Source organism: Dermacentor albipictus, chromosome 1 (genome assembly GCF_038994185.2).
Source record: "Dermacentor albipictus isolate Rhodes 1998 colony chromosome 1, USDA_Dalb.pri_finalv2, whole genome shotgun sequence".
NCBI classification, from domain to species: Eukaryota; Metazoa; Arthropoda; class Arachnida; order Ixodida; family Ixodidae; genus Dermacentor; species Dermacentor albipictus.
The window spans coordinates 404,686,343-404,698,673 of NC_091821.1; the positions used below are offsets into that span (position 1 = coordinate 404,686,343).

General features: G+C 44.5%; 1 protein-coding gene across 9 annotated transcripts in view; it reads left to right on the plus strand.

Moving 5' to 3' along the window:
- The window catches only part of LOC135903595 (uncharacterized), a 1,541,440-nt gene that overhangs the window by 1,322,419 nt on the left and 206,690 nt on the right, over nt 1-12,331 (plus strand). For all 9 annotated transcript variants that reach the window (XM_070532127.1, XM_070532122.1, XM_070532125.1 and 6 more), the window contains one exon: nt 7,410-7,585. The gene's annotated coding sequence lies outside the window, so the exon portion shown is untranslated. The remainder of the gene's footprint in view (nt 1-7,409; nt 7,586-12,331) is intronic.

Consider the following 12,331-nt stretch of genomic DNA (forward strand, 5'->3'; position numbering starts at 1 on the left):
ATCAATATCTAAAGTGTAGTATTATGAAGTGTAAATGTAGTCTCTCTAGCAATGTACGACTCAACAAACAATTTAAAATAAGAGAGGTTCGTTTAACTTAAGACATCCAAGACGACATACAAGATGCATTCTACATCCTCCGTAAGAGGCAGAAGGCATTGGACATCTTATATATATGGGAGACGTGACGACATAGCCATCACAGAGCCCTATGTGATACGCCATCACCGTACACTACTGCTCTACGCAGTTAAGGATCGTTTCCTCAAAATCATCATGAAGACCAAAGCACTGGCCTAGCATCGTGCACCTCGAGAACTCTTTGGGCTAGGGGTAAGATATAATACGGCAATGCCCCGGTACTTCGGGACTCCACTCATTACGGAGGTGCTGAAAGAGTGCCTGAAAATCCAGGAAACCACGGCGTGCTTTATAGCACGACGATGTTTAGTATATTTGGACGAACTAACAATACTCAAGGTAGTGTCCACGTCATTCAAACTGTAAGGTATTGTCATTTTTCCCACGAATAGAACACGCGAAGGCGCACAGCATTAGCAACTTAAGCTTCTGTTGTTGTGGAACTGTCATTGCTAAGCCTCTTCAGGATTGTGCTCGCCTGGGCTGGTTGGCACATGGCTGCTTGTGAAAATACAGTGCAATTACAGGAAACAGAATGTTCAAAAGAGATGCAACCAACTGCTGAACCTCTATCCGACTATATATTACACTTCTCTCGTTGCAGAGCTTGCGCACTTCTCCATTGACTTAGGTGTGTTACCATGCAGCAACGTTACAAGCTCCAAGGTGGCTGGAAGAAGTACACAATGAAGAATGACAATTACTGCTACATGAGCATTCTGTGCTAGCCGAAAAGCGCAAATTTACAGGGACACACACAGGCATTATTTTTAACATGCATGCATTTCCGTGCGTCTAAGCGCTCGGACTTAGACGCACGGTTGGACTCAGACGCATTAGTTCGAGACATGGTGATTTTCAAAATATAAGGTACTGCGTAAACATTGTAGGCACTGAAAATTCGGCATGGTCGTACACTAAACGAAGTGTGTATCTTCGTGAAGAAAGCACAGCGCGTAATAAGGGGCGTGTTTCAACAGCTGTGTGCGGAAACTATAGGAAACTTTGGGGACATGCAGTCAGAAAGGGAGAAGAAAGAAAATTTTTTGGTGTGAGATTTTACGCGAACCTGAATTGCAGAAGTCGAGAGCGCACGAGGTATATGTGTTCAAAAGCATCAGCAATGCATTGGCGTTTGGAAATCTATTGCGTGTACATAAAATGACTTAAGAACAACAAATGTTTAATGGTGGTAGCTACTATATGAATCGTTTATGATCCATCGCGCAAGTTTGTGCGCAGTTAACAGAAACTGGATCTAGAAGAAATACCTGTTTTTAGGAAGAGTACAAACTCACGTCTTCGTTAAGACCCCGATTTTCTAACCACTCTACCACAGCAGTTTAACTGAATAGCGAAAACTGAAAAGTAGGAGCATGGCGATGCAATGGTGTGCACTACGTTGAACCTGTGTCACCGTCATCCATGGGGCAAGTATTCGAACGCTTTCCGTGACAAAGAACATTTTATTTTGATGATGTGTTCAGCAAGATACTTTGTGTCCTAACAAACCTATTACACTGATGAGAGGCAACGCCAGTGAACTTTTTCTGCACCTTTTATGAAAATATTGTAAATAATATTAACCGTTTATGATGTCCTCGCGTAAGGAACTTATTTTCAGAAACGTGGGTGCCCGTCGGCTATCGTCAGTAAATACTCTTTGTCTCTCAAAATGAAACAGTATCGCCTGCATGGGGGCGAAATGCGAACACACCCTCGTACTTACCTTTAGGTGCACGATGAAGAACCCCAGCTGGTCCAAATTATTCCAGAGTACCCCACTACGGCGAACCTCATAATCATATCGTGTTTCTGGCATGTAAAGCCCCATACATTTTTTTTAGCATCACGGTTGGTTTTTATACTTCACAAAATGACGATAAGTTGGAGGAGGAGGAGCGTTGGTTGCTGCAGGTGGACCTAGCATTAGAAATATTACAAGCAATAACTGTGTCCGAACGCCACATATCAGACACGGTAGGGTGTGATGTCCGTCACAATACCTTTGGTAAAATAGGGGCATGTGGTAACACAAGCGAATACTAACAGCGAGGGTAGATGTAAACGTGGCAAAATATCGTTGTACGACACTTCTGGAGCTGTTAGAAAACATTTTACCTATTCAGATAGGAACTCCGTCCCCCATGGGGACATGCCATAGGCCTTCGCGACGACTCACTCTTTTCTGAATTCTTTTTGATGTCTGCATACTTATGATAGTTGAGCTGCAAACCACAGCACTACTCGGGCTTCCTTGTCGAAGCTTTGCCTCTAAACCCGCTAGTCTAGTTTCATAGAAGACGATGTGGCAGCTCCGCCGACGTGATTCCTCATGCCAGGTCACGCTGACTGCAGCGCCAGCCTTTGCAGTACCGGCTCGCCCTCCTATGCACCGCCATGGCTGGAACTCACGGTGGTCTCATACTGGAAGGTTGGCTTCAGTTCTGTGAATTCCCTCAGTCTGAGAACGTTCACGCGTAGGAGATAAGAAGGAATGAAGCGGCAGGGAGCCTTCTTTGTTTGTCTGAAATGCAATGATTTTTGCGCAAGCTTGTCAATGGCCCCGCTGAATGCTAGCCGATATGGATATTAGCAACCTGAAAGCACCGCTGAAACATTTATCAGTAATTACTCATTTTTGCAATGCTTTTGAGGAATTACACAGTGATATAATTGCTTAGAAGGAATAAGCAATGTTTTCGAAATATCAATGCAAAGTTCTATTTTGACACCACCGAGATAGAGAGGGTGATATCCATTCCGAATGAATCCTCGATTTGTTGTATACGGCGTGTACCGCAACTATAAGATCGATAAATATAAGATCTTTTATTATGTAAATATTCCGCGCCATACTGCTATGAAATTTCCGCCACTCCTTCGAGAACTGTCAGCTCCGTCCAAAGAACACCCGATTTTGCATTCAGCGCCAACGTAACTTGCATATGAATAGCTGCCATCAGAAGTCGTTTCTCAATAACGCGAGAACTGAGAAAGAAGCGCCACTTTGTAGCAGCGCCAAGGGAAGCAAATCGTATGCTATTCGCATCCTACCATCTATGCGTATATGAGAGGTTTAAAGGTGCGGCCACCTTGAAAAAAAAAATGGTTAGCGCGCTTTCGTAATGCCAATGCCGCACTGCGACACTCCATGTAAATGCAAAATCATTTTGAACACTCAGCGTCAGCAATATGATAAACAACACTAATAATAAAATTGCGGCTTTTTTCAGTTCGAGCAGATCAGTATTACATTCGCCCGTAGGGCGTTCTATTTACCATATTGATGACGCGGGACGCTTTCAACAGCAGCATACTAAAACGTTTACAGTTCTTACACTCGCCGAAGGGATCGGACATAGCCCGCAGTATAACCGACACCAGTACGAATATGGCTGCTTGTATGCGTTTGCTCGACTTTAGCCACGATTCTTGCCCAACTGCATTTCAAGCTCGAACGACGCCTGTGCTGCATTTGCACTTTCGCAACTAAATACGGTCGTGGCCCCATCGCTTTACGCCAGAATGAGCAGGCGGCACTATCTTCGTCATCGGCATTGGCACATGCCCTTGTCCAACCCCCCCCCCCCCCCCCCCTTGACACCCTCGTCCTTCTACTCTATAGTGGGCGCCTACGCATCTGCCCGCGTCCTTCAATGATACGCCAACGAAACTCACGATATTTTGACTTGGCCATGATTACGTCAACTGCAGCGCGTTTTGTCGCATGTCGTATCGCTTGCTCTGAGTAACGTTAACAGTCAGCCATCCGTCGCCAGCTTATGCTTGCCCAATAGGACTGCGTGCGTTCTTGCGGTAACGTTCAGTGAAGAGAGACGCACTGGCCTCCGGGTACACTGTGACCGGAATAGCGTTAAGCTTGACAAGCCCGTCTGCGGCTTTGCATCTCGTGGCCTATTACAACGGATTATTCCAATTTGCGTGACCAGCCTAATGAGTCCGACAGAAGAATTGTTGGCACTCCCGGAGCTATGAACCCGTCTGTGTCTGGCTTAATTTACGCCATCACATATCCCGTGGCTGATTACATGTCATTATCAACGTGCTACCAAATAATTGCATTCCCTTAGCGAGCATTCAAACTGGCTCTTTTGTGCGAAATTACCTCGAAAGGAGCATATAGAGCAAATTGTCAGAGTTCAATGTTACAGGTATATCTCTGACAATCCTTGACATTTAACAATACTTATTTCATCTGAAATCGCAGGGCAAATTTGGGGAGTTAATGAATGTTTATATTTCACAAGCAGTAGCGCTAATCGGATGAGCATCAAGAAAAGAGGATCAAACACATGTCCTGTCATCCACATTGACCTTGCTTCGGAAATATAGACTAGAGTCGCGCTAACAAGGCTCATATAGTGCATCGCTGATAAATTTGAGTTGCTCCTGCATTTTGTCGTTGTCTTGATCCGTAAACTAAGACGGCGAGATACGGAATTCTATGGTGAAAATATATGGAGTTATACTTTTTTGAGCGTTTGTTTGCGCACCTAGGAGAGGACGAATTATGTTTGCATAGAATACTTCACTGACTTGAGCTCCAACCTTTCTTCTACAAATGCCCAGTTGTTGTCAAATTGCTTTGTTTGGAGGCTAGTCTCGAAAATTGTTCTTTACGTTGAATACAGTTTCCACTATATTGCACGTTTGGTGAACGCTTCCGCACTCACTAGCTTCAGCTCAGTAAGCTGTCATTTAAGAGGAAGATTCAGCTCTACCCGAACTCTGACGCCACCTATTCAAATACATGCAGAACGCAGAAATGCTTTTCTAAGATACCCTTTGAGTCGATTTTATTGGACTTTGCAGCATTTGAGGGTAACGGTTAAATTCTAGTGATTGCTTAAGGCGGAACCTTGATTTACATCCTGAGTTCGTTTACGAAAAATGTCAGAAATTCGGAAGTTTGAAAAAAGAATAGAAGCACAAAGCTTACAAACCTGCAACTCTGCACCGTGAAAAGATATTGCAGGTCCACCCATATATTATTCATTAAATATATATATATATATATATATATATATATATATATATATATATATATATATATATATATATATATATATATATATATATATATATATATATATATATATATATATATATATATATATATTACAAATATTTAAAAATTTTATTTATATATTACGTAAATTTGTTGCAACGTTTATATGGGCTTGTCAAAAGCGCTGTTCACACATTCGTTGCCTTCGAGCGCAATGTCTAATGCAGCAAATTTCTCTGCTTTTGATGTGCTATAAGATGGAATTCACCGAATTGCGATATAACTTTCATTTGTCCATTACAAAGATTACAAAATTAGAAAATTTGAGATGTTGAGTAATTTTTGTGAAAAATTTGATGGCCCAAAACACAAATTAGCTACAAGCAGCCACCAGATTTCAACGTTTTCTTTCATATGCAACAAACGGCATCAAATTTGGTGAAGGGGTTGCCGGGAAAAGGGATTTCTCCTTTCTCACATACTTTGGAGCTCCCGAGCTAAAGCTTCCTTTTAACAGGGAAGACCTGTAGAACCATCGCAGAGCGTAACAGATACTGCTTCAATATAGCACTAGGACGACGAGATACGAAAACAGCATGGGCCCAGACAAACACTCAGCTCACTAAACTATGACATCAAAAAAAGCAAGGGTCACTAAACTATTACACTTACAAAAAAAAGTGCAGTACATACCACATTAGGTAAAAAGTAATTGGAACGTATTCACAAAGCCTCCTGTGGTTGGAGCATTTCCCCATTGCTAATTTCATGTACGTAATGAAGGTTACATTATCGTCATGTAATTGTCCTAAAATATATACATTACGGAATCGCTGACTGTTATCAATTGCTTGGATTGCCAAAGTACCACTGATTTGTAGTCCAATATTTTACTAGCTGTTGGTCAAACTAGATATACTAAAACCAAGTAAATATGTTTTTGATTCAATTTATACGTATAATGCACTCGGCTCTTTCAAAAACCAGCAATGCGCTTATTTAAGGGCAGAGTGACCAGATTATTTTAAATGTTTGGAAGTGGCGAAATACTTTCACATGTTTATTTCGCCAGCTGGCTTCGTTTCTACGGCCAAACTGCTGCTCAAAAAAAAAACAGCTAGAGCAATTTACATTTATTTGACAATCGATAATTTCTACGCGTCCTAATTAGGAACCTAAATATTTGATCTTCAATGGAATTGATCCTGCACGAGTGCTATGCAGGCGCGGAGAATTCGTTGTATATAAAGTGGCATACAATACAGTGGCTTTGTACGATTCCTCTTTATTTTTCGCGTCTACATGATTGATTTGAACGTGTTCCTCGTAAACTTTCACAGCTCTTCTGCGTTCCTATCAAAGCTGCCTCCTGACTTTTTCGCCATTTGATGTGCTACGCGGCCTGCTTAGACTCAATCCACATGAAGTTCTTTCCATCAATGAAAGTGTCCCATCCTTTCTCGTGCCACCGTCGGACCCACCGGCTCACGCGTTAGCGATTCCATATTTTTTTTTATTTTTTTTGTCGTGCGTGTGCTTTTTTATATTGCTGTGCTCTTATGCGTCACTTCGCCCTCCCCCTCTATCAAACATGGCAGAATTATTGTCTCTTGCTTCCCTTTCTTCACTTCTTTTTCTCTTCTGGTTAAATTTCCTGTTACGTTATTACGTTATGGACGAACAGCAGAGCCTATGGTGAACGGGCGATTAGCTGGCTCCTAAAGCAGCCATATGTGACTGATCGGATCACCGGATAAACACATTAAAATAAATTTGGCCTCTCAGTAAATCTCCAGCGCCACTAACAGTGCATTCTAGCGTGTGTTAGTTGTCTCGAATCCGTATTCCATGTCAGTCTGTAAGATTGCGCGGCAAAGAACAACTGCGACCGAGTGTGCAGCAGCCAGCAAACGTAGCCTCATTGCTAAGAATCGAAAGTCGTTTACTTTATAGCACCACAAGGCGGCATCGACAGCTTTTGCAAGTTATTGCGCCCGGGAATAGTTGGTATGCGATTCCTAAGCTCCACTTTCTTACACCTCGGTGTTCACGACTGTCTCTACTTCTTTTTTAACAGCGGAGCTGTTCTAGGTCGAGCCTTCGCTGTCCGTTGTCCGGTGTCACACAGGGGGGGCAGACAGCAGAGCGCGCGCCGGGCAGGGGGGGGGGGTGGTAAGATGAAAGAGAGGGGTAAATGAGTAAGTGTTTCGCCTGCACTCGTCTTTTCGCCCAATAGATTCTGCTTGGCGGTAGCGGCAGCGACGTCGCGCAAATCCCGAGCTTATAGAAAGAGAAGCGCAAGGAACGCGCCAGTGGAGGGAAGGCGCTACCGCCGAGGAGGCACGCCAACAAACCGACGCAAGCCAACCTCCACTTTCGAAAGAAAGCAACCTAGGCCAAGCGCCAGCAGAGGTAAGCTAACCCCCAATTTCGAGAGTAGGAGGCCAAGCAAAGATGTCGACGCAGAGAGATTCTTCCCGAGTAGGGTGCCGATGGACGGTTCAAGAGAGAATTCCTCGACCGTGAGTGCGGCCACAGCTGCAAGGTGTGTGATATACTGTGGTTTGATCACAACCTCACGCAAGTGAAAAGTGTGCGAAATCCGAAACCGATGCTCGGGTCTAGCAAAACGGCAACAAGATGAAAGATTTTCATAAATCGTGCTAAACGCGAGTTCGAACTTTAGAAAATTACCACCACTTTCGCCGTTTTGCGAGCTTTCACTGCGTTGAACTGGCTTTACTTTTTCCCTTTTCATTTTCATGGCGGCATGTAATATGAGGCGCACTCAGCAAGGGCCACATTGTCCCAGATAAGCGTGTTGTCATCTTATACTACTACCTTTCGCATTTCCAATAAGCGAAGTATAATTTTTGTTAGTTCGTAGTGTTGAGCATTCCATAACATTTGATGTCGACCCATTCAACTTTACTCTTTCACTTTACGGGGCGCATAACAGCCTACTTTTGATTTGCGTCAGCAAGAGCAGACTATCGATGTTCCAAAGCTCAAGTTAAATTATGGAGTTCACCGCGCCATAGTTATATTGGGGGATGCCATGTGTTTAGGAAGGAAAAATTAGACATCCACCCAATCGTAGCAATTGCTACAAAGGAAACCCATACGTGTTCCTCGAAATAAAAGCCTCGGAGTTGAAGAAAAATTTGTCTTGGTCCGGGATTCGAACTCGGGACCACCGCCATCACCCTGCCACGTACTAGCCGCCTTGTTAGCTCAGATGGTAAAGCGACTGCCCCGGAAAGGTGGTTCTAACAATATTGATCTGCTATTTTTGCCACTTTATGTATAGTTTATCCCCACACGTACATACGGAACAATTCGTCTTATTCTTTTTCTTCTTTTTAATATTGATACACGTGATACACAGGGCCCTACCGCGTGCTGCGCTAGGTGACGCCTGTGACTTACGAAATTGCTCCTGTGGGTTCAACCTCGTCCTCTCCTCTGGCATCTAGTGATATCGTGCATGTCAGTAGGCTCAAGGCCTACTACACTGCTTCCGAGTCCGATCTTTAGTGGCCCCGGGACGGCGCTTTTGCAGCCCGGGGTAGCGCTACGGAACAATATGTGCGATCACGAAAAGGCGAGCAGTGTGAAGACGACGACGACGATTAGAAGCTAGCGCGGGCTGCTGCCTCTTGGCCAAGCGCAGCGTATTTTCATGTAAATATACTCGTACATAGCTTTTCGTCTGCGTCTTCCTACGTAACAATATGAAAGAGTTTGGAGGAAGAAAGCTAATTAAATTAGGAAAAGCCAGGAGCAAGAAAGCATGCACAATTGTTCAATTTGCCATTTTCTACAAATCACGGTTTTGATCGTGACGGAAAAGAAATCCGAAATTTGGAAGAACTGAAAACAAGAAATTCTAACCTTCGTACACTCTGTCACAATCATCCTATGCAACCCCTCTAGCGCGACAGTCGTGGTTTAAGCCCAACGAAAATGCGAAGTGATCTGGGTTGAGTTCTGAGGAGCACATGCTAAGTAGGGTCTGCAGCTTGATTACAAACAACGGTTATGCCATTGCTTCTTAGAGTGCACACAATCAATCCCAAATGCGCTTTGAAAGAGGCCTCATATGTCCGAGGATACATATATTCATGAACTTCGTCTATAAAAGAGTGAGTGAATGGTACGGGCAGGCCACTGCATACAACTTGTTTCAGCAAAGCCACAATTGTTCAGAATCCATATACCAATCAACTATAGAAAAGAATGTTATGGATGTGTAAACTGAGTTCACTGATTCAACTACTTATTACCGCTGAAGCTGTGACACGACGTTTCGTCGGGCAATCCCTTATTTTGTTCTGTTTGAGCTTTTTTTCCAGGAATCATGTTCTTTTGTTGTTGTTTTGGGTCCAGTATAGCATGCCTCCCCAACCTTTGCAGATGTCTGGTTGCACTATCGGTTGAAACGCACCATGACAAGGACAAAGGCAAGATACCAAGAAAACACGCTACGCGGAAATGTATTTGCTAGAATTGTAGTAACAACACTGATCCCATGATTCAAGAGATTTGTTTGCCCTTTTTGAGTGTGTGGAGCCCGTTAATGACGATGAGGTTGTGGGTCTGATGTGGGATATCTCACACCGTACTCTTGGGACAAAGCAACGACAACACAGTAGTGCAAACAATCACAAGGGCATTTATTGCACCTTTCATACATCAATGCCTGCTAGCCGAGTTGCTATCCACAAAACATGCCGATGGGCGCGCGACAAATCTAGAAGTCCGACTCACCGCGTCCTCGCGAGCGAATATGTTCGCCCCATGCTGGATCCCAACGCCTGGTCGTTCGCGTGTATAGTCACGCGAATCGTGGCGCGTTCGAAGGCGGCCACGCGAGGCGGTCTCGCAGATGCATCGGTCGCCGCGCGCACGCGGGAGACGTCCCCGCCGTGCGTCGACCCGCCGGGAAAGAGCCGCGCTGCACGTGCGGCACGGCCGTCCCGAACCCAAGAGAGCAAGCGCCTTCCTTTCGGCGCCCAAGTAACCTCGCGGCGCGCAACACTAGCGCCATCTCTCGCACTGCGCCTGTACCACTCGGACCGCCGCGTGCGCGGCGAAGCCGCACTACAGGAGACGCGCTATGCGGGAAAAACATCAGGGGAGGCGCTAGGGTCGCGCATCCCCACAAGGTGTAGTTGTTCCGGTTGATCGAGCCAAGCTGTATCTTATCTTTCTTCGAACAAGTGTCACGGCTCTTTTTGTGAAAGTGGCCATTTATGAACCGTTCGCGTAAAATTTTTCTTGGGGGCCTTATGTAAGTCGCTAATTTCGATAAGTGATTCCTTTCTCTTTCTTTGGAATCGTGACCTGGGCCTATATGTCTTTGCGCGCAGTTCATTAAATATAGAAGGACAATGTGCATGTTCACTATTCATAGTCAGCATAAACCATTGTTTACGAACGGCAACAATTGATGCCAGCGCCGTGCGCGTGTTAAGCGTACTGTAGGCCTCGTAGATCTAGCTAACAGTTGCATTTGCAATGGCAACACACATTGCACTTCTAAATTGCAAAAAAAAGTTACCCTTTATTTGCTTTCAAGCAATGAAAGCGAAACGAAACATTCGTCTTTTATTTTTGTTCGCAATACCTTTACGGGAAAACAAGGTTAAGTATAATGTTTTCCTCGTTTTACAGATCCAGAGTAAAATCGCCAAATCAAGTCAATATCACCGAACTATCTCAGCAATGCCATGTGCTTTGCGCTTGCAACTTGTGTCTCAAGCGAGTTTACAGAAAGCAAAAGCTCAATTGAACCGTCGCTGGCGATCAACGATAGTGGAAGCGTACACACCGAGGAAAATAACAACATCAAGCGTGGATTGGTTGTCAAAACACGCTACGAGACACCCTATTTGAACCATTACTTCTACTGAAATTACTAAAGGCTGGTGCACTCGTTAGCAGGACAAGCTTAGTAATAATAATAATATTTGGGGTTTTACGTGCCAAAACCACTTTCTGATTATGAGGCACGCCGTAGTGGAGGACTCCGGAAATTTTGACCACCTGGGGTTCTTTAACGTGCACCTAAATCTAAGCACACGGGCGTTTTCGCATTTCGCCCCCATCGAAATGCGGCCGCTGTGGCCGGGATTCGATCCCGCGACCTCGTGCTCAGCAGCCCAACACCATAGCCACTGAGCAACCACGGCGGGTCACAACCTTAGTACACCGTTTCAGTAGTTTCAAGATACTAGAAGGGTGTTTAGTCGTCAAGAGTGCTGGGAACATTTAACACTAAAACAGCAAATAAAAAGCTATGTCGATTTTCTTTTCGGCAGTTTGCGTCAAGTCGTTGTTCGAGCACTCCATATCGTCACTGTAAGCTATGGATGTGACCATGCTACTTCACGTATGTGGCGTCCCCGGCGGTGAAGGGGAGAGATCCGAGTTGTTTTCTTTGATTGTTGTCCTACCTTTCACTTTGTACCACTGACTTCATTTAAAACGTTTAGGCTCGGTACTGTTTTATAGATCATCTGCCAAGCGTCAGCGAACCACTGTGCGTCAGCCGATCGTAGTTCTTCAGGCGCATATTCTTTTTGTGTAGCATCGGTGCCGCAACCATTTCACACGTAGTAGATTTTGCACTCTTTCATGCAGTATCAAATTACAATAAACACTCACAGCCACACGCGGAACAACCTATTATCTATAAGGAACAGCATTTATTGAGGAAATAGCATGCTCTGGCCATAAAGTGGGGAGGCAATTATTTCTGCCTTCTCTGTCCTTCCTGCAGCCTCTCAGATCGTACTGCTAGCTTCGCCTCAATTGTTTCACCTTGACGCTGGTTTGTAGGTAAACTGAAGAGACATGGAATCAGCCTATGATAGCAGCTAGAGGTGCTAACGTACTTTTTAGGCGCTGTAATATTCTTTTAGATGGTATCGGGTGAACGGTTGAGCGGTAGCACATCCGACTCCCGATTCGTAGGACCACATTTGAAATCCCGGTGAAGAAATGCGTGGCTCTTTCTTTCTTGGCTTAATTTTTTTTCGATAAAGTAAACAGAACCACGTCGGGATTACTGACATCCGAAAGACTTGGGTAGGGATGTAACAAAAGGCATCGCTGTAAAAGAAAAAAAAACGCGGCGTGCATTTTAGCAGAGGA